The following is a 27,521-nucleotide window of genomic DNA, read 5'->3' as shown; positions in this document are numbered from 1 at the left end:
ACCATGTAGTTGTGAAAACCTTGTATCTGATGCTTCCTTTATGCAGGATATGGACAGATAAGTAAAAGAATAATGATAAAATAAATAAATAATGGGGGATAAGGAATAAAAAAATGTTGGGTAGATTGTAATACCTGTGGTCAGTGAGAGGGAGGCATAAGGGGCATGGGATGTATTTTTTTTCTTTTGTCTTTTTATTTCTTTTTCTGATGTGGTGTAAATGTTCTAAAAATGATCATGACAATGAATACACAGCTATGTGATGATATTGTGAGCCACTGACTGTATACTTTGGATGGACTGTATGTTACATGAAGATATCTCAATACAAATACTTTTAAAAACAAAACAAAAATAGCTGCATCATTTTTTTTTTCATAGAGTCAGGGAAACCCAAAGTGTGTATGCTCTTAGGATAGCTTGACTGTGTTCTTAAATTGCTGATCAACCAATTCTTTAAAAAGAAAAACTTCATTTCTGGCTCCAATTTCACAAGCAGCTTGAATACCAGATGGCAAAGTTAGTCATAATTTAGAAATTAAACTAACTCTCCTCTTAGGTGTCTCAGTATGCTTCCACCAGAAAAACCTCTCTTTAAAGAAAAATATTTTATTTCTGATTGCACTAACAGCATCAAACTTCAAATTAGGGTCACACAATCCCAGATCTAGCATTGGTTCATGCTCCATAGAGAAACTAAATGCCACATATGTCATCATTAGAAAGGCTAAATATGTTAGAGGCAACATAACTATACGTGGGAAACGTTATGACCCTTGGGTCATGGAATGGTCAAGACTGAAAGAATGGCCAATCTCATGAGCTGCAACAAGAAACAAGTTTACGCCTCTGTTGTTTTTGTCCAGGTTTATCCTCATCAAAATGTCTGTCTCCTCCAATACCACCACCAGGTGCAAAAGCATGGGCTAAACCTCTACTTTTTCCATCAAAAGGGTAGATGTCTCCATGAACTCCATGTTAAAAAGAGATCATAATGTCAGACTTGTCTGCATTAATCTTTCTGAATTTCAGGGGGGTCACATCACTCCATAATTTGAAAAGCTTTCTGGATGACATAGTCAACACTTGCATGTGCCAGGTCAGGAATGTAATTGTTGATTCTGTAGGTGATACAATGTTTTTGCCATGTGGGGCCCCCTCTAATTGTCTTGAAATGATGAATATCTGGCATTCCACATCAAGGGGTGTGCTTCACTACCAGAGTAGATGTGGCCAGTTGCCCAGTCACTTTTAACCCCAAGAACTGCTGCATTACCAGAATTTAATTTTTCACTAGATTCCCATTGGCTTTTGTTGTTATTGGAACTCTTTCCATGTCAAGATCATAAAAGTCTCCCAAGTACCTTTTGGCAAACATCACTTCATTTCCTCCTGTGTTTGTATCTGGTCAGGGAAACAGATCCAGAAGTAGAACTTGCAGGATAAGAATCAATAGAATAGATCAGTTCGGACATCCGGAGAAGATGGTGGCTTAGTAAGGCGCGCGGGTCTTAGTTCCTCCTCCAGAACAACTACTAAAGAACTAGAAACACTACAGAACAGCTCCCAGAGCCATGACAGAGACCAGACACACAGCGTACCCCATTCTGGACCAGCTGGACTGGCTAAGAGACTCCGCTGCGGTGAGGTCCCCAAGAGGCACGCACTTCCCAGGGCCGTGGCGGCTGGCGGCCGGAGCCCCTCCCTCCCTCCTTCCCGGGTTGGCTGGGAGCTTTGGATCGGGTTCCCCAAGCAGCAGCGACCTGAGCCCCTTCCACACACGCGGCTTCCCGGGCCAGCTGGGAACCTTGGATGGGCGGTTCCCCAAGCCGTGGCGGCGGGTGACCCTCCCCCACGCGCGGCTTCCCAGGCCGGCTGGTAGCCTTGGAACAGCAGCCCCCCAAGCCACGGTGGCCGGCGACCGCAGCCCCTTCCACACACACATTGTCCCGGGCAGGCTGGGAGCATCGGAACAGCAGTTCCCCAAGCCGCGGCGGCTGGCGACCCTCCCCCACAGGCAACTTCCTGGACGGAAAGGAAAGAGTCTCCAACAGTAGTAGAGACTGAGCCCAACCTAACACCAATAGTGGCATTAAGGAACAACTTCTGACTACTAAAAATAGGCCCTCAGCTCAGGCAAAACTGATCAAGGTGGAAGTCGCCGATTGGGCTAACTGAAAAAGAGGAAAGGGGGTGAAACAGAGCCTTCTGCAGCTGTTTCTATGGAGGCTTCATCGCCTCTGGGCTCAGCGCTGGGATTACATAGGTTACAACTGCCCCGAATGCAGAAACAGACTGCTTCTAGGGCTCTCTACCACTTGAACCTTCCCCAAAGGAGTGGTGAAACGCAACTCAGGTGGAATCCCTCTCTCAAGGAATTCAAATCCCAGGACTTCACAATTTGAAGCCATTAAAACCAACCTACAACCTTTCCTCTGTCTCCACCACACACCCAGCAGCGAGAGTCTTCCAAAGTTAAAGGAGCCACAACATCTTTTGCTGGTGGGACCCGTAGACAGACAAGCAGCACATACTGGGCAGGATAAGAAAAACAGAGCCCAGAGACTTCCCAGGAAAGCCTTTCAACCTGCTGGGACCCACACTCAGGGAAATCTGATTAAATGCCCAGATGCCAGCAAAAAATAATGGATCACACCAGGAAAATTGAAGATATGGCCCAGTCAAAGGAACAAACCAATAGCTCAAATGAGATACAGGAGCTGAGACAACTAATTCTGAATATACGAACAGAAATGGAAAACCTCTTCAAAAACCAAATCAATAAATTGAGGGAGGACATGAAGAAGGCATGGGATCAATGAAAAGAAGAAATGGAAAGTCTGAAAAAACAAATCACAGAACTTATGGGATTGAAAAACACAGTAGAAGAGATGAAAAAAACAATGGAAACCTATAATGGTACATTTAAAGAGACAGAGGCTAGAATTAGTGAACTGGAGGATGGAACATCTGAATTCCAAAAAGAAACAGAAACTATAGGGAAAAGAATGGAAAAATTTGAGCAGGGGATCAGGGAATTGAATGACAATAGGAAGCGCACAAATATACGTGTTGTGGGTGTCCCAGAAGGAGAAGAGAAGGGAAAAGGAGGAGAAAAACTAATGGAAGAAATTATCACTGAAAATTTCCCAACTCTTATGAAAGACCTAAAATTACAGATCCAAGAAGTGCAGCACACCCCAAAGAGAATAGACCGAAATAGGCATTCTCCAAGACACTTACTAGTTAGAACGTCAGAAGTCAAAGAGAAAGAGAGGACCTTGAAAGCAGCAAGAGAAAAACAATCCATCACATACAAGGGAAACCCAATAAGACTATGTGTAGATTTCTCAGCAGAAACCATGGAAGCTAGAAGACAGGGGGATGATATATTTAAATTACTAAAAGAGAAAAACTGCCAACCAAGACTTCTATATCCAGCAAAATCGTCCTTCAAGATGAGGGAGAAATTAAAATATTTTCAGACAAAAAGTCACTGAGAGAATTCGTGACCAAGAGACCAGCTCTGCAAGAAATAGTAAAGGGAACACTAGAGTCAGATACGAAAAGACAGAAGAAAGAGGTATGGAGAAAAGTGTAGAAAGAAGGAAAATCAGATATGATATATATAATACAAAAGGCAAAATGGTAGAGGAAAGGATTACCCAAACAGTAATAACATTAAATGTGAATGGACTGAATTCCCCAATCAAAAGACATAGACTGGCAGAATGGATTAAAAAACAGGATTCTTCTATATGCTGTCTACAGGAAACACATCTTAGACCCAAAGATAAACATAGGTTGAAAATGAAAGGTTGGAAAAAGATATTTAATGCCAATAACAACCAGAAAATAGCAGGAGTAGCTATACTAATATCCAACAAATTAGACTTCAAATGTAAAACAGTTAAAAGAGACAAAGAAGGATACTATCTACTAATAAAAGGAACAATTAAACAAGAAGACATAACAATCATAAATATTTATGCACAGAATCAAAATGCCCCAAAATACATGAGGAATACACTGCAATCACTGAAAAGGGAAATAGACACATCTACCATAATAGTTGGAGACTTCAATTCGCCACTCTCATCAATGGACAGAACATCGAGACAGAGGATCAATAAAGAAACTGAGAATTTGAATACTACAATAAATGAGCTAGACTTGACTGACATTTATAGGACATTACACCCCACAACAGCAGGATACACCTTTTTCTCAAGTGCTCATGGATCATTCTCAAAGATAGACCATATGCTGGGTCACAAAGCAAGTCTCAACAAATTTAAAAAGATTGAAATAATACACAACACTTTCTCGGATCATAAAGGAATGATGTTGGAAATCAATAACAAGCAGAGTGCCAGGAAATTCACAAATATGTGGAGGCTCAACAACACACTCTTAAACAACCAATGGGTCAAGGAAGAAATTACAAGAGAAATTAGTAAATATCTTGAGGCAAATGAAAATGAAAACACAACATATCAAAACCTATGGGACGCAGCAAAGGCAGTGCTAAGAGGGAAATTTATTGCCCTAAATGCCTATATCAGAAAAGAAGAAAAGGCAAAAATTCAGGAATTAACTGTCCACTTGGAAGAACTGGAGAAAGAACAGCAAACTGACCCCAAAGCAAGCAAAAGGAAAGAAATAACAAAGATTAGAGCAGAAATAAATGAAATTGAAAACATGAAAACAATAGAGAAAATCAATAAGACCAGAAGTTGGTTCTATGAGAAAATCAATAAGATTGATGGGCCCTTAGCAAGATTGACAAAAAGAATAAGAGAGAGGATGCAAATAAATAAGATCAGAAATGGAAGAGAAGACATAACCACTGACCTTACAGAAATAACAGAGGTAATAACAGGATACTATGAACAACTTTACGCTAATAAATACAACAATGTAGATGAAATGGACAAGTTCCTAGAAAGGCATGAACAACCAACTTTGACTCAAGAAGAAATAGATGACCTCAACAAACCAATCACAAGTAAAGAAATTGAATCAGTCATTCAAAAGCTTCCCAAAAAGAAAAGTCCAGGACCAGAGGGCTTCACATGTGAATTATACCAAACATTCCAGAAAGAATTAGTACCAACTCTGCTCAAACTCTTCAAAAAAATCGAAGTGGAGGGAAAGCTACCTAATTCATTCTATGAAGCCAACATCACCCTCATGCTAAAATCAGGCAAAGATATTACAAAAAAAGTAAACTACAGACCAATCTCTCTAATGAATATAGATGCAAAAATCCTCAACAAAATTCTAGCAAATCGAATCCAGCAACACATTAAAAGAATTATACATCATGACCAAGTAGGATTCATCCCAGGTATGCAAGGACAGTTCAACATAAGAAAATCAATTAATGTAATACACCATATCAACAAATCAAAGCAGAAAAATCACATGATCATCTCAATTGATGCAGAGAAGGCATTTGACAAGATTCAACATCCTTTCCTGTTGAAAACACTTCAAAGGATAGGAATATAAGGGAACTTCCTTAAAATGATAGAGGGAATATATGAAAAACCCACAGCTAATATCACCCTCAATGGGGAAAAATTGAAAACTTTCCCCCTAAGATCAGGAACAAGACAAGGATGTCCATTATCACCACTATTATTCAACATCGTGTTGGAGGTTCTAGCCAGAGCAATTAGACAAGAAAAAGAAATATAAGGCATCAAAATTGGAAAGGAAGAAGTAAAACTATCACTGTTTGCAGACGATATGATACTATACATCGAAAACCCGGAAAAATCCACAACAAAACTACTAGAGCTAATAAATGTGTACAGCAAAGTAGCAGGTTACAAGATCAACATTCAAAAATCTGTAGCATTTCTATACACTGGTAATGAACAAGCTGAGGGGGAAATCAAGAAACGAATTCCATTTACAATTGCAACTAAAAGAATAAAGTACTTAGGAATAAATTTAACTAAAGAGACAAAAGACCCATACAAAGAAAACTACAAAAAACTGTTAAAAGAAATCACAGAAGACCTAAATAGATGGAAGGGCATACCGTGTTCATATAGTTAAGATGTCAATCCTACCTAAATTGATTTACAGATTCAATGCAATACCAATTAAAATCCCAACAACTTATTTTTCAGAAATAGAAAAACCAATAAGAAAATTTATCTGGAAGGGCAGGGTGCCCCGAATTGCTAAAAGTATCTTGAGGAAAAAAAAAGAAGCTGGAGATCTCAAGCTGCTGGACTTAAGGCATATTATGAAGCCACAGTGGTCAAAACAGCATGGTACTGGCATAAAGATAGATATATCGACCAATGGAATCGAACAGAGTGCTCAGATATAGACCCTCTCATCTATGGACATTTGATCTTTGATAAGGCAGTCAAGCCAATTCACCTGGGACAGAACAGTCTCTTCAATAAATGGTGCCTAGAGAACTGGATATCCATATGCAAAAGAATGAAAGAGGACCCGTATCTCACACCCTATACCAAAGTTAACTCAAAATGGATCAAAGATCTAAACATTAGGTCTAAGACCATAAAACAGTTAGAGGAAAATGTAGGGAGATATCTTATGAAACTTACAATTGGAGGTGGTTTTGTGGACCTTAAACCTAAAGCAAGAGCACTGAAGAAAGAAAGAAATAAATGGGAGCTCCTCAAAATTAAACACTTTTGTGCATCAAAGAACTTCATCAAGAATGTAGAAAGACAGCCTACACAACGGGAGACAATATTTGGAAACAACATATCAGATAAAGGTCTAGTATCCAGAATTTATAAAGAGATTGTTCAACTCAACAACAAAAAGACAGCCAACCCAATTACAAAATGGGAAAAAGACTTGAACAGACACTTCTCAGAAGAGGAAATACAAATGGCCAAAAGGCACATGAAGAGATGCTCAATGTCCCTGGCCATTAGAGAAATGCAAATCAAAACCACAATGAGATATCATCTCACACCCACCAGAATGGCCATTATCAACAAAACAGAAAATGATAATTGCTGGAGAGGATGCGGAGAAAGAGGCACACTCATCCACTGTTGGTGGGAATGTCAAATGGTGCAACCACTGTGGAAGGCAGTTTGGCGGTTCCTCAAAAAACTGAATATAGAACTGCCATACAACCCAGCAATACCATTGCTAGGTATCTACTCAAAGGACTTAAGGGCAAAGACACAAACGGACATTTGCACACCAATGTTTATAGCAGCGTTATTTACAATTGCAAAGAGATGGAAACAGCCAAAATGTCCATCAACAGACGAGTGGCTAAACAAACTGTGGTATATACATACGATGGAATATTATGCAGCTTTAAGACAGAATAAACTTATGAAGCATGTAATAACATGGATGGACCTAGAGAACATTATGCTGAGTGAGACTAGCCAAAAACTAAAGGACAAATACTGTATGGTCCCACTCATGTGAACTGACATTAGAGAATAAACTTGGAATTTGTCATTGGTAACAGAGACCATCAGGAGTTAGAAACAGGGTAAGATAATGGGTAATTGGAGCTGAAGGGATACAGACTGTGCAACAGGACTAGATACAAAAAGTCAAAAATGGACAGCACAATACTACCTAATTGTAATGTAAATATGTTAAAACACTGAATGAAGCTGCATCTGAGCTATAGTTTTTTTGTTTGTTTTTTACATATTTTTTGTATTTTTTATTTTTATTTTTTTCTCTATATTATCATTTTATTTCTTTTTCTGTTGTCTTGCTATTTCTTTTTCTAAATCAATGCAAATGTACTAAGAAATGATGATCATACATCTATGTGATGATATTAAGAATTACTGATTGCATATGTAGAATGGAATGATTTCTAAATGTTGTGTTTGTTAATTTTTTTAATTAATAAAAAAAAAGAATCAATAGAAGAAACTTCAGTCTAATTTCTCCCAAATGGCTTAATACAGTTTACTCTCTGTGCTATTATTTTTAAAGTAGGTTTCTTACAGACAACCTATAGTTTTTGTTCTTGTAAGCTACTCTAATAGTCTGTTTTTAATTGATGTATTTAGACCATTTACATATAAAGTGACTATTGATACAGTTGGTTTCATATCTACCATATTTGTGACTGTTTTCTATTAATTGTTCTTTTTTTTTCTTTCCTTTTCTGGTTTTAATGGAGCATTTTATATGATTCCATTTTCTCCTCTCTCAGTGTATCAATTATACTTCTCTTTGAAAATTTTTAGTAGTTGTATTACACATATTTAACTAATCTTAGTGCACTTTCAAATAATGCTTTATCACTTATAAGTAGTGCAGTTAACCTTATAACACAGTATTGCCAACTCCTTTGCCCTACCTATTATAATATTGCTCTCATTCATTTCATTTCTCTATAAGCTATAATCATGGAATACATTGTTGCTATTATTTTGAAGAAACTGTAATCTATTAGATCAGTTAAGAATAAGAAAAATGAAAGATTTTGTTATACCTTTATTTATTCCTTTTCTGGCAATTTTCATTTTTATATATGGATCTTAGTTTCTGACCAGTATCATTTCTTTCTCTCCAAAACTAACATTTCTTGCAAAGCAAGTTTAATGACAACAAATTCCCTCAATTTCTGTTTTCTGAGAACATCTTTATTTCTCCTTCACTTTTGAAGGATAATTTCACTGGATACAGAATTCTAGGTTGGTAAAGCTTTTCTTTCAACACTTTAAATATCTTAGTCCACTCTCTATTTTTGTTTGCATGGCTTCTGAAGAGAAGTCCAATATAATTCTTATCCTCATTCTCCTATAGGTTGAGGTTTTGTTTTCTTAAAACTCTGGGTTGTTTTTTTTATTTGTGTGTGTGTGTCCTGACAGTTTCTTTTCTTTTTTTTTTTTTTTAACTTTTTTATTGAATGGTATAACACATATACAAAGCAAAGAAATAAGAAAGTAATAGTTTTCAAAACACTCTTCAACAAGTAGTTATAGGACAGATCTCAGAGTTTGTCATGGGCTACCACACCATCCTCTCAGATTTTTCCCTCTAGCTGCTCCAGAATATAGGAGGCTAGAAAGCTTAAATATTTTTTTATCACCACAGTCAACATTTTTCCTTCATTTTTTGTGAAAAATAACATATATACAAAAGAGCAACAAATTTCAAAGCACAGCACCACAATTAGTTGAAGAACATATTTCAGAGTTTGACATAGGTTACAATTCTACAACTTTAGGTTTTTACTTCTAGCTGCTCTAAAATACTAGAGACTAAAAGAGATATCAATTTAATGAGTCAGCATTCATGGTCACTTGTTAAATCCTATCTTCTATGTATAACTCCACCATCATCTTTGATCTTTCCATACCTCACTTTAGGGGTGTTTGGGCTATGGCAATTCTAAATTTTTTATATTGGAAGGGTCTGTCACTAATATGGGGTAGGAAGATGGAACTATTTGATGTTCTGGAGAGGCTAGGCTAGGTTTCAGGACTTATCTGGACCAGGGACCCACCTGGAGGTTGAAGGTTTCTGGAAAGTTACTCTACTGCATGGAACCCTTGTGGAATCTTATATATCACCCTTGGTATTTTTAGGATTGGCTGGAATTATCCTGGTTGGGGGTGGGCAGGTTATGATAGGTAACAAGGTCTAACTGAGTCTTGAAATTCTTAATAATTTTTTAACAAGGGACACAGGGTCCTGCAAACTATGTAGCCATTTTCCAAACAGTTAACAAATACTTACTGAAAGGACCTGTGTTCATTGTAAAAAGAAGATTCACATAACCAAGGACCCTGCCCTCCAGGCAGTGAATTATCCAGGGAGAGAATGGCAAAGGCACAAAAAGTAAACTATAGTAGGTATATGTGCTGGATGAAATAGATGAATATTACAAAACAAAATTGGCATTCAGCAAGAGTCTGGAAATACTGGAGAAGTTGAGACCTGAACTATGTCTCACACATTTGTAAAATTCAAAGAGGTTGAGAAGAATGTGTTGGGCCCTCCACGCAGACCAATGAAGGAGAAGAAAGCATGCTGTGCTCTTAAGGGACTAGGTGGTGGATTCTTTTGCACAAAGTGCTCAAATAACCAATTCCTGAGATACGGGGGTTTCAAAGAGAGAAAAAGTTTATTATTAGGCATGTAGAGTGAGGTCAGATGACCTCTCAGCCCAAAATCTCTCCCCAAACTGCAGTAATTCTAATAGTTTTATAGAAAAAAAGGGCAGGTTTTAGGATAATGAGCACAGTGGCCCAGGATGATATAATAGGAGGAGATGTAGTTATTGAGCACCCGCAGACTGATTACATTCTTAGTTAAAGAATGCACTTAAGAAAATAGCATCCTTAACATGATGATGGATGTGATTTTTAGTATTATAATGAGGTATAGGTAACTTGTAGGTTAAAGTCTAAGCCACTGCACATGTCAAGTTTCATATGATCCAGTCTTGGTTATCAAGATAACTTTGGACTTGAGTTGAATTAGTTCTGGGCTGACCCAAGACCCTTCATCAATAAATATTAGGGGTTGTTTTTAGTGATTACAAGACTCTAAAGTTGAAAAATTGGGTAAGTGGCTACAAATGAAGGTTTGTCACAAGGTTTTTACAATCACAGGGACACAAGATATACAGTTATTATCAGAGATCAAGGATTACAATTTAGATTTCAAGTATTTCTAGAACTCTGTCTACTCTAATATGCCAGAAAGCAAAAAGGAATATCTATATAATGATTCAGTAATAAAAGTCATCCCTTAAATCCTAATTTCTCAGTTACAATTCTCCCTGAACAAAGATACCCAAAACCTTTAATAAAAGAAATGCTTGCTGCTATATTACAACAGCCCTGAAGACTGCTAAGGTTCTGGTCAAGTTTCTAATAACTAATAATAGTAGTAATTAGATTTATTATGTTAAGGAACTGTGCTAAGTAAGCCCTTATGAAGTATGTATCATTATCCTTATTTTACAGATAATGAAACAGAAATTTAGAGAGACTAGGTAGTGTTTTTAATCAGGGTTCTCTAGAGAAACAGAGCCAACAGGAGATATCTATAAATATGAGATTTGTAAAGATGTCTCATGCAACCGTGGGAATGAATGAGTCCAAAATCCACAGGGCAGGCTGTGAAGCTGGCAGCTCCAATGAAAGTTCTGGAAGAACACCACAGGAGAGCCTTGATAGCTGAAGAAGCAGTGAAGGAGTCTTTTTTCCTTAAAAGTCTTCAACTGACTGGATTATCTTGGTGGGATATTGATCACATGCTTTATCGATCACAGCCGTATCAGCCACAGATGCAATCAACCGATAATTTAATAAACCAGCTTTCTTGTTTATCAACCAGCCATGAAATATCCTTACAGCAATGGTCAGGCCAGTGCTTGCATAATCACTTGGCCAAGACACCAGAACCTAATCATCACAGGTAGCTTGCCCAAAGTTACCCACCTGAAGTTTTGAGTCTAAACCAAGAGCACTTTTAGGGTATCCATCACTTCTGTTAAGTAAAATAAAATGGCTGCCTGCATCAGGCATTGTTGAGAGGGACCCCTTTCTGAGAAAGGATTTTCCAGAAGACTAAAAGCAATTGACCTGCAGGGACTTTCTGAGAAAGTAAAAGGATAGAATGCCCCATATACAACTGCAGATAAGCAATACTAGTTTGGGTCCAGTAGAAATTGTTCATCAGAATGGCCAAGCACAGATACGAAAAGACAGAAGAGAGAGGTGTGAAGAGTGTAGAAAGAAGGAAAATTAGATATGACATACAAAATACAAAAGGCAAAATGGTAGAGGAAAGTACTACCCAAACAGAATGGCCAAGCATACCATACAAATCAATGTATGTCTGCTTCCCACTTTTTAAAACCCCCTATGAAAAAATGGAAACTTAACATCAGCCAACCAAATCATTTCCTAACTTTCTTCTGTAAGTTTCCCCTTTCTACTTGTTCAGCAGAGCTCCTTTCCATATGCAATTTGAATGCTGCTCAACTCATAAAGCATAAACTGGTCAAACCAACTCCCATAAATAATCTTGTCTAATATTTTATTTTAACACTTCTGAGGAACCCAAAGATGCTTGTATGGTTGATAATAATAATTTGTATTCAAGAGTTTATCTGTTTTCACAGTTTTCATTATGTCATCACAATATTTCAGAGAGAATAATGGAAATGGACCTCATCCTCCCCATTTTAAAGTGGTTTTAGGCCCATGAAAGTGAAATGACTCACCTAAATCATGGAACATGCTTGGACAGAGTCAGGATTAGAACTCAAACATCACAATTTAATCTGAGGCTCTTTTCACAATCTCACAAGGCCAAAACTAAAACCTAAATTCTTTTGATGAAACATGTGTTATGTAGTAGAAACATCTTCAAGATTTTATTTAAATAAAGTAGAAGAAAGTAATAGCAATATTGCAGCATGGATTCAGGATTAGGATAGTCAACTTTGTATTTTTGGTCATAGAAAAGTACAGGACTAACCACACATCAAAACTTTAACTTTTTCTAACAAAGTTTGACCTTTCCTACAAATCGTTTTTCCCAAAACTGAGAATTTAAAGCAGTTTTAATCTTTAATCCCCTTTGCATTCTCCAGAAGAGGTGATGCCAGGAAATAAAATAGCCAGCAGACAAGCAGCAAGACAATCAATGTACCACTTTGATAACTGAAAGAGTTTAAATGATTGAGAACTGAATACAATCTTTAAAGTTCTTATACAAGAAAATATCTACAAGTCAGTGACATTTAGAATGTCTTTATGCTGAACCCAAGTATGATGCCCATTAAAATTACCAAAATGATCAGAATTTATTTTCCACTTTTAGAATATTCATAAAACTCAGCTCTGGCTGGAGATCAAAATATAGAAAACTGGAGGTTACCACCCAAGAACAAAAGATGATTCAGTATAGCATCACATCATTTGCATTTTTATCATACTCATGAAAGGATCTTTTTCCCTAAAACATAAATTTGATGTCACAGCAATTACCACACTATAAAAATTATTTCAATAGAAATTGCTAGCTTCTCTAAGTCTTTTCTCCTTTGGAGCATTTTGTTTATATTTGAAATAGAAATCCAATAGATGGAAACTATATCCTGAAAAGAAAAAAACACTGCTTAAAATGCAACTGAGAAATCAGGATTTAAGGGATGATTTTGATTGCTGAATCATATAGATATGCTTTTTGCTTTCTGGTATATTAGAATAGCAGAAGGGAATATCTGAAATCCCTAAACAATAATTCAGCTGCCCTGATATCTGAAATGACTATAAAAGCACTTATCTTGTGTGTTTTTTTACTGTAAGACCTGTTACTCCCTTCATCTGGTCATTTTCTTGTAGGGAAAAGGTCCAAATGTTAATGAAGAATTTGAAGTCAGCCATTAACTCATTTCAGTACTGGACATTTGTAAATCATATTGGCTAGACTCTGCTCTTGAAAGATAACTTATCTCCTTCCTTTTAGCTTACACCTTTCGTATTTAAATGATAGCTCTGTCTCCCTTCCTTTTCGCTTATGTTCTCCTATTGGAATGACAATGATAACACTGTCTCCCTTTCTGCTTTGAACTTGCTATTCAAAATGACCTCATCTCCTTTTATTAAAACACATAAAAACCTTGAACCCCCTAAACTCCAGGAGACAAATTCCGGGCCACTAAGTCATCTGCTTTCCTACTACATGCCTGGTAATAAATCTTTCTGTCTTTGAAAGCACCATGTCTCAGAAATTGGTTACTGAGTGTGTTGGGCAGAAGAATTCATGGCCTTGATCCGTAACAATATGGCAATCCTCCGGGATGAATGCCCGAGGCTCTGCCCAGCAGAACAGTTTAAGCCAGGTAACAGAGCCTTTTGTGGCGACCGGACTAACTGAGTTTAGTCCAGAGGCTTGACAATCAGGGTTTCTATGTTCCACCGGCACTCCAGAGACTTTGTATGCCTTAAAAAGCTTCAAAGAGAGAAAAGGTTTTCAGTTCCATGCCCAGCATCTGACTGGGTGACTGGGTCATCAGGGTAAATAAGTGGGTCAGGGAGTAAATAGGTGGTTCAAGTCCCCTTGACCTTGGCCTGGGTCACGCTTCCAGAATGATCCTTACTGCACCTTTCTGTTTTCTGGATACCATGCTATATGGGGTTTGAGGTCTTGTCTTAAGTTTCTCTGTTAAGTATATTCCTAGGAAAAGAGTAATCCAACAATTAATTGGTATTTAATTAAATTAAGTAGGCCTGTTTAAGGGATAGCCTGCGTGTTACTGGGTATATTAAGAGTTTAACTGCCTGAAAATGTAAAGCTGTGTTTCAGTAGTCATGTTTCTTGAAGATGATTGTATAATGATAAAGCTTTTGCAATGTGATGGTGTGATTGTGAAAACCTTGTGCTTCTTTTATCTACCTTATGGACAGATGAGTAAAACATATGGATTAAAAATTAATAAATAATAGGGGGAACAAATGTTAAAATAAATTTAGTAGATTGAAATGCTAGGATCAATGAAAGGGAGGGGTAAGGGGTATGAATGTATGAATTTTTTTCTCTTTTCTTTATATTTCTTTTTCTGAATTGATGCAAATGTTCTAAGAAATGTTCATGATGATGAATATATAACTATGTGATGGGAAAAAAAGAGTGTTCATATTGTATGTTCTATTAATACAAAAATTTTAAAAAAAGTTTAATGCTTGTTTGTTAATTGGTGCATTAAGCATTTAATGCCTCTGTAATCATTAGTTGATGTGTTCGGTCTCATTATTAATTGGTGTGTTACTTAAATATAATAAGTGTTAAGAGTCTGTTTAAATATGTTGGGTGGTATGTTCCTGTATTTGTATTGGTCAAATGTTCCCAACTGGTTACTGATTATGGAAATTCTTTTAAAAGGGAACATTTGGGTCATATTGAAAATTGAGAAGATTTTAGTTGAGTCTACTAAAAAAAAAATTTGTTTATTTCCGTAACATATCCTGGCCTCAATTACAATGAAAGTTAAAATTTTTCAGCAAAAAGGTAGAAATAGGATGAGATAATGTATTTTCTATTTTTTATTTGTCCCTCTCAAAAGTATTTCTGTTTGTGTTTCTTGTGTAACTAACTTTCTATTTGTGTCTGTCTGCCTATTCAATGTATATTCTCATACCTTTGGATAGTAATAGCAAATTAATAAGAAAGTTCTTATAGAGCTCTTTTGAACTGTTTGGGAATAATTAGATATTTTATACAAATATATAAATTGGTACTTCTGAAATAGAAAAGGAAGGGCTCTCTGAACAGTAGGATTCAGAGCTTTAGTTTTGTAACTGCTGTGAACAAACCTAGACATTGGAGGGAAACCAGCCCTGGAATTTCCTGGAGGCAACAGAAAACTGACAAAGGGCTGCCTCTGGAAAAAAGCAGGGACCTTTTCCAATGGTCCTGACCATAGCTTTTGGTGGAATAAATCTAATGATTGGAAATAATTGGAGAGGGGCATGAGAGCTCTCAGGATTCCACAGCCCTTACCTAGAACGTTTGGCAGTCAGGCTTCATTCTGTCTGTACAACCTATCCCTGCCATAAGACCTAACCACCTAAAGCAGTTATGGCAGAAGTGCTAAGCACAGAAAGATATGGCATTGTGTGGTACAGAATTATTTTTTTTACTGGGCCTGGAGATTAGAAATCATAAGCATAAAAAATGCTACAGATGTTTCTCCACCCATTCAAGGTAGGATTGCTTACAAGAGCCTTTTAAGAGGGAACCATTTTGGAAAAAGTTTCAGAGCCACCAAAACTGACAAAGCCAACAGAACGGGCAGAGCCCCCAAGAAGCCGGTAAAGAGAAAGCTAGGATCTCGCCCTGGGCCTTTTCAGCTGAAAGAGAAACCCTGAATGTCATCCATCTTCTTGAACCAAGGTATCTTTCCCTGGATGCCTTATATTGGACATTTTTATAGACTTGCTTTAATTGGGACATTTTCATGGCCTTAGAACTGTAAACTTGCAAATTAATAAATTCCCCTTTTTTTAAAAGCCAAAAAAAAAAATGCTACAGATAGGTTATGTTTGTTAATATTTTTTTTCCAATAACACCTTTGCAATGGTAACTGTAATAATCAGATATTATTTAAATACAAATAACCTTGGGATAGGAGTAACTGAATAAAATCCAATTACCAAATTTCAGTAAGTAAAATGAAAGATCTTTGAGAGATATGGAAAAGTTTTCCTGGATTTAGGCTTGGGACAAATTAAACAACTGCAGTATATTTTCCAGAAATTGACAATGTATTTTTAAAATTGTTTGTAAACAAACAGATTTTCTTCAACCTCAGATAAAAGGAATTTTATGACAAATTTTGAATTGAACAAATTCAATTTTATTCTGCTTAGGCATGTTCTCTCTAAATTTATACACATATGCTAATAAAATAAGCTAATGTTATAAGCACATTCTCAATATTCCTCTTAAAAATACCCTAACTAGACAGGTTAGGTTATATGAACTGATCGATGTAGCTGGTAATAATAACACTTATATAAAGCATAATACAATGTAAAATATGTTAATGCTTCTGTTCTAGTTTGCTAGCTGCTGGAATGCAATATACCAGAAATAGAATGGCTTTTAAAAGGGGAAATTAATAAATTGCTAGTTTATAGTTCTAAGGCCAAGAAGATGTCCCAACTAAAACAAGTCTATAGAAATGTCCAATCTAAGGCGTCCAGAGAAAGATACATTGATTCAAGAAGGCCAATGAAGTTCAGAGTTTCTCTCTCATTTGGAATGGCACATGGTGAACACTGCATCATCTGCTAGCTTATTCTCCTGGCTTCCTGTTTCATGAAGCTCCCTGGGAGGCATTTTCCTTCTTCATCTCCAAAGGTCGCTGGCTGGTGGACTCTGCTTCACATGGCTATTTTGTTCTGCTCTGCTCTCTCTGAATCTCTTATTCTCCAAAAATGTTTCCTCTTTTATAGGACTCCAGTAAACCAATCAAGACCCACCCAAATGGGTGGAGATATGTTGTCACCTAATCCAGTTTAACAAACACTCTTGACTAAATCACACCATCCAGGGAGATGTCTGATTACAGTTTCAAACATACAGTATTGAATAGGGGTTATTCTACCTTTATGAAATGGGATTTTTATTAAAACATGGCTTTTCTAGGGGGCATACACCCTTTCAAACCAGCACAGCTTCCAACATATTCTATTAAAGAAATCAGTTAAGTTTGGTATGAAATATAATTTTTCTAATAACCTTGATTACCTGAATTTCAAGGAATCTGGCTTTTGGTACTTGGTCTTTTGTTACCAAGTACCAATATGTGGAAGAATTTGAGTTTGTAGTGGCTTTGTTACTGTCAATCAGTATATTTTTGTCAGTAAATGGTATCATAAGAAGGGAAAACCTAATTCTTAGCTTCAAAGAGTTCATATTCTAGTTAGACTATATGCATAATATAAGACAGTAATAATGAAGGAATAAAAATTCTGGAAGCAGAATTTTTTCAAAAATAAAAAGCAGATAAAGAATGACCTAAGAAGTCCTCATAGAAGAGAACATACTTGTAAAATATCGAATTTATTTCCAATTATGTGCAATCTGGATAAATAAAACTATAGGTAGAATGTTTAAAGAAGGTGATAGAAAGTTTAGGAAAATGGATTTTGTTTGTTATAGTCATCATTGACTATAAGCTCTGAATGAATACAGAGTTGTAAAAAAGAGTTTATAAAAGTGAATTCTGTCTGTCAGTGCTGGCCAAAGTTTAATAAGCCTGTTTATCATATATTTGAAAAAAAGAAAGCTTTTGTGTCAAACTGGGTATTGATACAAAACTAAAGTTTGCTGTTATCCCTATTCAAATAACATGGATTGTTTGTCTGCTCTTAATGTAAAGTTTTATTACAAAGTCTTTCTTTACTCTGTCTAGAAAACAAAGATTTTACATAAGAATAATAGCCTTGTTAATGTTTTTGTTTGCCTTATCCTTTATTTCAGAAGACAAGTCTTCTCAATGTTAAGGGAAAAGCATTTACAAATAATTTGTTCTTTCACCTTGTATAAGTAAAGTGCTAAAATAATTTGACCTATTGCATAGATGATGTTTGGGAAATATAATAGTTAAAAGGGATTTTCTATCCTTTTGTTGGTTAAATTATATAGGTAAAATATTATTCATATATTTAGAGATTATATAAAATTCCTATAAATTTAACAATGTTCTCACTGTCCATGTTATATCCTGATATGCTAAAATCCATAAAAATCTTGAAACCCCTAAACTCAGAGAGATAGATTTTGGGCCACAAGGCCTTCTGCTCTCCTAATACACACCTAGTAGTAAACTCTTTCTTTGAAACCACAGTGCCTCAGGAATTGGTTATTGAATGCATTGGGCCAAAGTATCCATGGCCTTTGTCCAGTAACAGTCTAAAGAGAGTAATAGTTTGATTTTTTCCATTATCTTATATGATGAGTATGAGCACAAGAAATGAAAAATTACAAAAAGAAAAGCCAAACAGCCCATTTTGTTAATTATAATCCTTCCATAAAATAACAAAGTATCCTCTGTAACCTAAATCTTCCTTAATTATGTATCACCAATGACCATGGAAAGCACAGTATCATTTCTCTTCAGTTCATAGTAAAATAAAAGTAATATTCCAGTCCGAAGTAAAAAAAAAAAGTCCATTTTAGAAACCTGAATTTCTCTCCTTTAACACAGTCTATCAAAAGCAAGAATACAGACATTCCTCTATTGACAACCGCACCTAAAGGTAGCTCTTTAATGGTGATCCCATTAAAATTAAAGATGCTCAAACTGTTCTCTGGACCACTGGTGCCTAGAGAGAGGTACTGATTTGGGGGATAGGATGGTAGATAAACATTTCAGGGTGAAGCTACTTGGTAACTACTACTATGTTGCAGTTAGGTTTAGGCATCAACTTGGCCAGATGATGATGCCCTGTTCTGTTTCTGTTGCCTTTAATCATCAGTAGGTGAAAATTCATCTATGGCTGATTACATTTGAGTCGGCTAAGGTGAGTGCCTTCCACAATGAATAAGGTTTAATTTAATTAGCTGGAGACTTAAAAGAGAGAGGTCAGAAGAGATCTCAGCAGCTCAGCATACCTCATATCTCAGCACATGCAGCTCAGCCCAGACATTTGGAGATACAAAAAGGAATTGCCCTGGGAAAGCGCTGAAACCCAGAATCCAGGAGAGAAGACCAACAGACATCACCATGTGCCTTCCCATGTAACAGAGAACCCCACATGAAAAGCGGCCTTTCCTCTGAAGAACTATAAATTTGTAACCAAATAAATCTTATTAAAAGCAGATCCATCTCTGGTGTGTTGCATTCTGGCAGCTTTGGCAGACTAAAACAGGCTACATAGTACATTGTCACATATTCCTGCTAGGAAAGTTACAATGCATCTTAGCTTACTAAAAAGCCCCCCTAAACTCTGAGTAGAAATGAAGCAGGATAAAATAGTATAACTGTAAGTCCCTGGTTTCCTATTCAGCTCTCAAAGAGTTAACAGACAGCTCCAATCCCTTGTTTCTTACCTTGCTCCAAAGAAACTAATGCAAACTGCAAACTTCAGCTGCAAACTTCCTGGGACAAAAGTGTCCCCTAAAGTCCCAAAACCTTCTAGAACCATTCTGGACCCATAACAAATTCTTAACGATAGGAAGCATAGGGTCATAAAGATTGCTGTATGTCCAAAGACAAATCTTAGATATGTGACAGCAAACCAGGAATTCTACTCTCTCCTAGAGGTGTGTGCCTGGCTTCTAAAGACCACCATGGGAACCTGCACAAAGAAGATACCTGGTGATCAAAGGTTACTACGGAAACCTGCTACCTGCAAGATTTCCTACAAAGCAAGCTAAACCGAACCCACACAGTCCATGTCCCTCCCTTGGGCATGTCTGCATTAACCTCATTAATGCGTACTCTCTTTCTCATTAATAAACATTAATACTTATTCCTACTGGCCCTCTCATCACTAAATTCTTTTAGTGTTGAGGCTAAGGAACCTGGAACAAGGCTCACCTGGCACCATTGCCTATAGGGTACCAGTTACAAAAAAAAAAGTTGTTTCATTCTGTTAACCCAATGTTTCCTTAACATATTTGATCTTGGAACTTGTTTCTCATACCTCTGCAGTACCAGGCACACACACAGCAGATGCTTAGTACTAAGCCATAGTTCATCTGTGAGCAGGAATAAGTAATTTTAGTTGGTCTCCTCAATGAGGTCACTGGTTTGATTCCAGCGTAATTCAATAACCTTGACGCTGTCCCATGGACACAGACTGGAATTTTAATCACCATTAGCCATTTCTCAACTCATGCCATCAGGAGGACCCGGTAAAATGGAGAAAGGGGGAAAGGTGAACTTTTGGTTGGTCTAAAAGTCTGTAAATTTGTCATCCTCACAAATCTATTCCTAATACTGGAGAAAGAACCCAATCAAAGTCTATTTACTTTTCTATTCAAAGAACCCATGAGCATCACTACAAAGTAAGAAAATGAAATATATTCATAGCCCAAGGCTTTCCAGAGCAATCAATGGTAATGGTAGAATTTGAAGTTTTAAGAAAAAATATCTATGTTTAAGAACATAAAATATCTATGCTCAAGAATGCATATCCCTTTGCATTAAGGCATCTGTGACTTTCTATCTTTTTTTTTTTTTTTTAAGAAAAGCATCAACCAAAAAAACACTGACAAATTGTTTCAGGGGAACACATGTCAGTGAAAAATATCACTTACCCATTTGTACTTTTATATCTCAGAAACTTATTTCTCTACAGTTTATTTCTAATTATTATTTACATGTCTAGCAGTGCTGTATCATAAGCTCTTCTTTCATAGCTCTCAAATACCAATGATCATAGACAAATCATTGTAGCTTTTTTCTCTACAGAAAAATAAAGCATTGTTATTTAAGGGGGAAAAGACCAACTGCTCCTAAATTCAGCAAATCCTATTCATACTTTCAACTTTAAAAATGAATAAATATAGTATTCATTAACTATATACTTTATTATGCTGGACATCACAAAGTCCATTTCCTACTCTCATCTAAAGATACAGTATCTGTCCATTCTGATTTTTGATCCCTGCGCTGATTTGAAAGTATTATGTGTACCCCAGAAAAGCCATGTTTTAATCCTAATCTAATCTTGTGGAAGCAGCCATTTCTTTTAATCCTGATTCAATACTGTGGGATGGAAATGTCTGATTAGATTATCTCCATGGAGATGTGGCATGCCCAATTGTAGGAGTGAACTTTTGATTAGATGGAGATATGACTCCCCCCATTCCAGGTAGGACTTGATTAGTTTACTTGAATCCTTTAAAGGAGACAACATTTTGGGGAAGAGTCAGAAACGCCAGAAGCCTCAGGGCCAACAGAGACCACAAATGTAGATGCTTGAAGAACAGTCGCTTCACAGAGACATGGATGTCTGAAGATGCTTGGAGCCCAGCAGACATCACCATGACATGTTAAACAAGCCAGAACCTGGAGAGAGCCAAGGGAAGCCAAAAGATGAAAGCCAGCCCCAGAGAATTAAAGTGAGGAACCCCACAAGAACAGAGGCTGAGAGCAACAGAGCCCAGGAGCAAGGGACCAGCAGATGCCAGTCATGTGACTTCCCAGCTGACAGAAGTGTTCCTGACCCATTGGCCTTCCTTGAATTAAGGTAGCTTTCTCTGGATGCCTTAGATTGGACAATTTTAAAGGCTTAAAACTATAAACATGCAACTTATTAAATTCCCCTTTTTAAAAGCTGTTCCCGTTCTGGTATATTGCATTCTGGCAGCTTGCAAACTAACACAATCCCCTTCCCAATGCACCCGCCATCATACGCACATCTCATTAACTTCTCCCATTATTTTACAGAGGGTGACATTAAGATTTCTTTTCTGGCTAGCAAACTATGTCTGATTTCATATGTATTTATAATGTTTTTGGAGCTGCTCATTAGAAAGTTCAAAGCAGCATTCAAAACTAGTTGATTTTCTCTCTCCATCTCAATGAGTCTAAAGAAAACATTTATCTCTTGGTGGAAATTTCTAATCTTTTAATTTGAATGTCCAATCTGGTCAACTCTTCTGTTTAAAATCTTTTTACTTATCTAAGGATTCTGTTCTTAGGGTAAAGCCAAATTGTTAACCCAGTCCCATCTCCTTGGAGCACCTTACCTCTTGTCTTGAACATCCCAGCCATCTAGCTGTCTCCATTTCTGTTAACAGCCATGATCCTTTAATTCCAGACATCTATTAGTGATTCATTTTAAATCGTTGATATTTTACTACTTTAGACTTACAGAAATGGCAATTTAAACTTCCCCTTTCTGGACTGCTTTTCCTTTCCATCTAGCTAGTTTGTATTCATTCTTCTAATCTCAGCTAAATATCACATCCTCAGGCAAACGTTTTATCACCACTCTCCTCCACACACCCACACACTAGTTCAGAGACCCTGTTACATGTTTTCATTGTACCCCGTAATTTTTGTTTTCATGATCCTTTTGACAATTTGTAATTACATAGTGTCACTATTTGATTAATTTCTATCTCTTCCACTAGAATGAAAACCTCATGTCTACTATCACTGCATCTTCAAACCTAGCACAATGTCTGGCTCACAGACTAAATATGTGTTGAATGGTGACTTAGCATAGTGCCCAGAAAAGAGGAAGCATTTTAAAAATTATATTCTTGTTTTTTTTTTAAACTTGAGGCCAATTACACAAACCTAGAGGTGCCATTTCTGCAGACCACAATCTGGAGGGATTCAGATTACATATATACTACATCCTCCTGTCCAACTTACTTCATATCATAATCTCTTCAGTTACTCCTATTTTATCTTTTTAGAAAACTCTTATTTTCTGATTTACTCAAGAAGTTAGGATCCTATGATCAATCCAATTGATTGATGCAAATTATCATTATTTTACTAGATAAAGAGAGGGAAAGAATATAGAGTTGGGAATTAACTGATATTAGGAAGATATCAATAGCAATGCCAGAATTTGAACTAAGGATCTCAGACATACTTTTCTCTGCTTAAGCCCCCATACTCTGATAAACTTATGAATATAGGTATACCCCATTCTATTGTACTTCGCATATACTGTGCATTTCACAAACTGAAGGTCTGGGGAAACCTTGTGTCAAACCAGTCTATCAGTGCCATTTTTCCAACAGCATACGCTCACTTGTGTCTCTGTGTCACATTTTAATTATGGCATGTACATTGTTTTTCTAGACATAACACTACTGCACACTTAATAGACTACAGTAAATGTAAACATATACACTTTTATATACACTGGGAGACCAAAAAATTCATGTGACTTGTTTTATTGCAATATCACTTTATCATCATGGTCTGGAACGGAACCTGCAACATCTCTGAGGAATGCCTGTAAATAACACAAAGTACACTTCATCAGAATACTTTATCATACAGTCACCATCAATAATCACAAACCAGAAGCATGAACAAAGATTTCTCAGGGCCAACATGTGTCTGATGGGAAACTATTCAAAATTTATCTTCTGTAAGTAATAATGTAGCCAAGAGTGAATTAAACAGGGCTCTGATCAATTATTACATCTGAGGTGATCTCTAAAGATTGAAAATATAGACAAATCATTTTGATTTTACTTTTTTTGGAGATCTTTTTTTTAATAATTAAAAGTTGTATTTTAAAAGAAACCTTCCTCTTATTGATTCCATTACTTGAAATTTGTAGTGGTTAAGTACTATTAAGAACAATATATAAGTGGGATTTAGATGTTGGAAAAAGGTGCTGCTCTAGGGCTTCAACCTCCCCCCCCAACCCTGAAACCTTAAACAACAAACAAGAACTAGCAGAACCATCTTTTTCAAAGCTTCAGAAAACAGTTACAGGGTTACAGTAACAGAACTAGTACCAGATCAAGAAATAAAGCAACTTAAAAATGGTAGGATTTCATGGTACCTTTGCTGACCCTTTCCTTATTCCCACACCAGTTTAGCACAGAGCAGTCTGCACTCCTAGTGTGGGTCCCTGGTATCAGTTCCAGAGGGAGCAAAGTAACCCTTGTGCAAAAACTGGGTGCATATAGGTTTGTGCCAATCTATTTGATGGCAGTCTGAGGATCAAACCTGGACACTCATCATTAGCTCACCATTCTGGAACTTACCCTGAACTTGGAGGCTGTTCATAGAGCTCTCCTACAGCACTGTGGGAGAACATTTAAATAGTGGCAGCCTGGGGTGGGAAATTGCTGGCTATGGACATACAGTGTGGTGCCTGGAATCATGAGAACCACAATTTCCTTGAGAAAAGGGAACATTAACATTCAGATTTGTATCAATGAGGAAATTCCTAGGGCTACAAATAACATGCCCAGGACAAGATGCATGTGCAAGAAAGAATGGGGAGGATCCTATCTATGATTTTTCCCAGGACTGATCTTTAAACTTAGTGTTAGGACAACTAAGTTCCAAAGGAAAGCAGTCAAACAGACTAAACTTCAAAGACTGGGGAAAATGTTTGGTTATTTGCTGTCAGTTCCTGGTATTCAAGGAAATCTGTGCCATAATATTAAGCTGGATACAAGCTTAAGGAATAGTCACCTCAGTGTCTAAATATAAGCAGTAACACATTAAAATACCAAAATGTTCAGGTTGCAATAAAAGATAAAACAGAAAGAAACAAGAAATTGGCTCATGCAAAGGAGCACAATTAAAGCATTAAAAACCATCAATGAGGAAGACTAGACCTTGGAAATACCAGACAAAGATTTGTAAAAGATGATCCTAAATATGCTCAAAGCACTGAAGGAAAACATGAACAAAGAACTAAATTAAATATGACAAGCAATAACTGAACACAAAGAGACTATCAATAAAAAGACAGAAATTATGAAAAGGAAACAACAGAGGTAAAGACCACAGTAAAAAAATTTTAAATTCTCTAAAGGGGGTTAGGATATTGGAGCTGGCAGAAGAAGTAATCAGTGAATAATATGATAAGACAGTTGAAATTATTCAGAATGAAGAAAATTAAACAGAATCTGAGAGACCTGAGGGATGCTATCTAGCATCCCAATATATGCAATGTGGGAGTCCTATAAAAAGAAGAAAGAGAGAAAGGGGAGAAAGACTATTTGAATAAATAATGGTTGAAAACTTTCCAATAATATATGAATATATATATATATATATATATATATATATATTCATTAAGAAGTTTAATGGACTCCAGAGAGATAAACTCAAAAGACCCAAACCAAGACATATCACAACCAAACTAACAAATGTCAAAGACACCCCCACCCGCACCCCAAAGAAGAATATTGAAGGCTGCAGGACAGAAGCAATATGTCACATACAATGATGTCTCAATAATATTGTGTCAACTTCTCAACAAAACCATGGAGGTGAGAAAGCAGTGGGATGACAAATTTAAAGTACTGAGAGCAAAAACTGCCAACCAAGAATTCTATATCTAGCTAAACGATCTTTCAAAAATGAGGGAGAGATGAAGACTTTCCCAAATAAACAAAAGCTGAGGGAGTTCATCAGATGCTAAAGGGAGTTCTTTGGGTCAAAATAAAGGGTACTAAACAATAGACCAATCCACATGATGAAATAAAGTTCTACAGTAAAGTTAATGGTACAGGTAAATATAAATCCCAGTAGTACTGTATTTCTGGTTTGTAATGCCAATTTTTACTTCCCACAGGATCTAAAATGCAAAGCATAAAAACTAATTATAAATCAATGGTTTTAGACTTATAACGTATAAATACATAATCTGTGCCAAGAACTACATTAAAGTAGGTGCATAGTTTGCGTATGCTACAGAAGTTAAGTTGATATTAAACCAAACGAGATTCAAGATGTTAAATATAACCCCTATGGTAGCCAGAAAGAAGATAATGGAAAAATATGCACAGGAGAAAATGAGAAGGGATTCTAAATGGGTTCGTTATAAAAGATCAAAATGGAAGAAGTGAGGAACAAATGAGACATAAAACTTATAAAATCCAAACACCAAAATGGCAGAACTAAGTTCTGCCTAATGAGGTTACCCTAAATGCAAGTGAGTTATACTACCTGTTAAAAGGAAGAGACTGGCAGATGGATAAAAAGTATGACTCAGGAATTCCAGGAAGAAAGCAGAATATGATAAATTGAGTTCACCCCTGCTCCAGGGAACAGCTAGAGAAGGGATGGGAGGGTGACTGAGATGGTGATTCCAGGGTGTGAGTGACCTGGGAGAGTCTTCTGCACCAGATATGGAGGCTGTGGTTGCAAAAGCTGAGGAACTGAGAAGCAGAGAACTGGAGACCATCCTGCTGGTGTGAACAGTCTAACACAGAAGGCTGGAGCCCTGAGGAGTACACAGACAGGGAGATGGGGACAAGGAAGTAAGCCAAGCTGTGTTCCTGGAATGTGCTACCCTCAGCAATGCAGCCCCAAAACCCATGACCCACCCCATACCATGCACACTTGAACACCATCACCTGAACCCCTCCCGATACTCCAGCGTCCCCACATCACCAGCCCAACACGTGTGTACCCACTCTATACCCCCACCCCAAGCAAGCACTCACCTGCTCCAGCCCAACCCACCTCTCCTGTAAAAGTGCAGTCTTGCCCTGCCCCTACGAAGCCCCACCTCTCCATCCTTGACCTTCGCAGGCAGTCACCTGCGCAAAAAAGCTGCAGGCACTTACCTTTATATCTGGTCTACACCCACCCCCAGCCCATGCAGTTATGAACCCACACTGACCCCCTGAGCTCTATGCATGTGTACATCAGTTTACAGCCCTCCTAAATCTGCACATGCACACAGTCCCCAGTCACGCTGCTTTGGGCAAGCACTGACTTGCATAGCCAAGCCACATCTGCCCCCAGCCCACACAGATGCAATGCTGACTCCCTGCCCTGAGCACTGCATATGTGCACAAAGGGCCCTATGCCCTAGACCAGCACACACCAGGGTCCCAGACATGTGTACCTGCACAGCCACATCCTCCCTGCTGCGGGGTGCCCATGCTCACAGGTATCAAGACAGTATCCCCAACCTGTGACTATATCCATGCTGCAACATATAAAAGCACTGTTGTGCCCCACCCTGCACCCTGCATCGTGCTCCACATCCAATCTGCAAATATAAGTTTTTGGACTACTGAAGGAAATCAACTTCCAAATTAAGCCAATCAGGATATTTACATGCCGTGAAGACAGCCAAAGATCACAAAGCATATCATGAGGCAGAAGTTATAGCCCAGCCCAATGACCAAATTAAAACACTAGAGGAGACACAGACATTGCAACAACTAATCAGAGATGTTCATATAACTCTACTAAATAAAATAAATGGGGTGACTAATGACATAAAGGAGATCAAGAAGACACTAGAGGAGCATAAAGAGGAATTTGAAAGAATAAATAGAAAAATAGCAGATACCACAGAGATTAAAGATGCTACAAA

The 27,521-nt window shown here is 37.2% G+C and overlaps 1 long non-coding RNA gene and 1 pseudogene across 1 annotated transcript in view; one reads left to right on the top strand and one right to left on the bottom strand.

Annotated features, from left to right (window-relative positions):
* Nucleotides 1-27,521, top strand: part of LOC143674742 (uncharacterized) — a 51,034-nt gene that overhangs the window by 6,370 nt on the left and 17,143 nt on the right. The window lies entirely within an intron of this gene.
* On the bottom strand, nucleotides 338-27,081 carry LOC143679804 (macrophage metalloelastase pseudogene; annotated as a pseudogene).

Source organism: Tamandua tetradactyla, chromosome 1 (genome assembly GCF_023851605.1).
Source record: "Tamandua tetradactyla isolate mTamTet1 chromosome 1, mTamTet1.pri, whole genome shotgun sequence".
In the NCBI taxonomy this organism is placed as follows: Eukaryota; Metazoa; Chordata; class Mammalia; order Pilosa; family Myrmecophagidae; genus Tamandua; species Tamandua tetradactyla.
The sequence above is the reverse complement of the archived record's forward strand: the minus strand, read 5'-3'. Positions and strand labels throughout refer to the sequence as shown.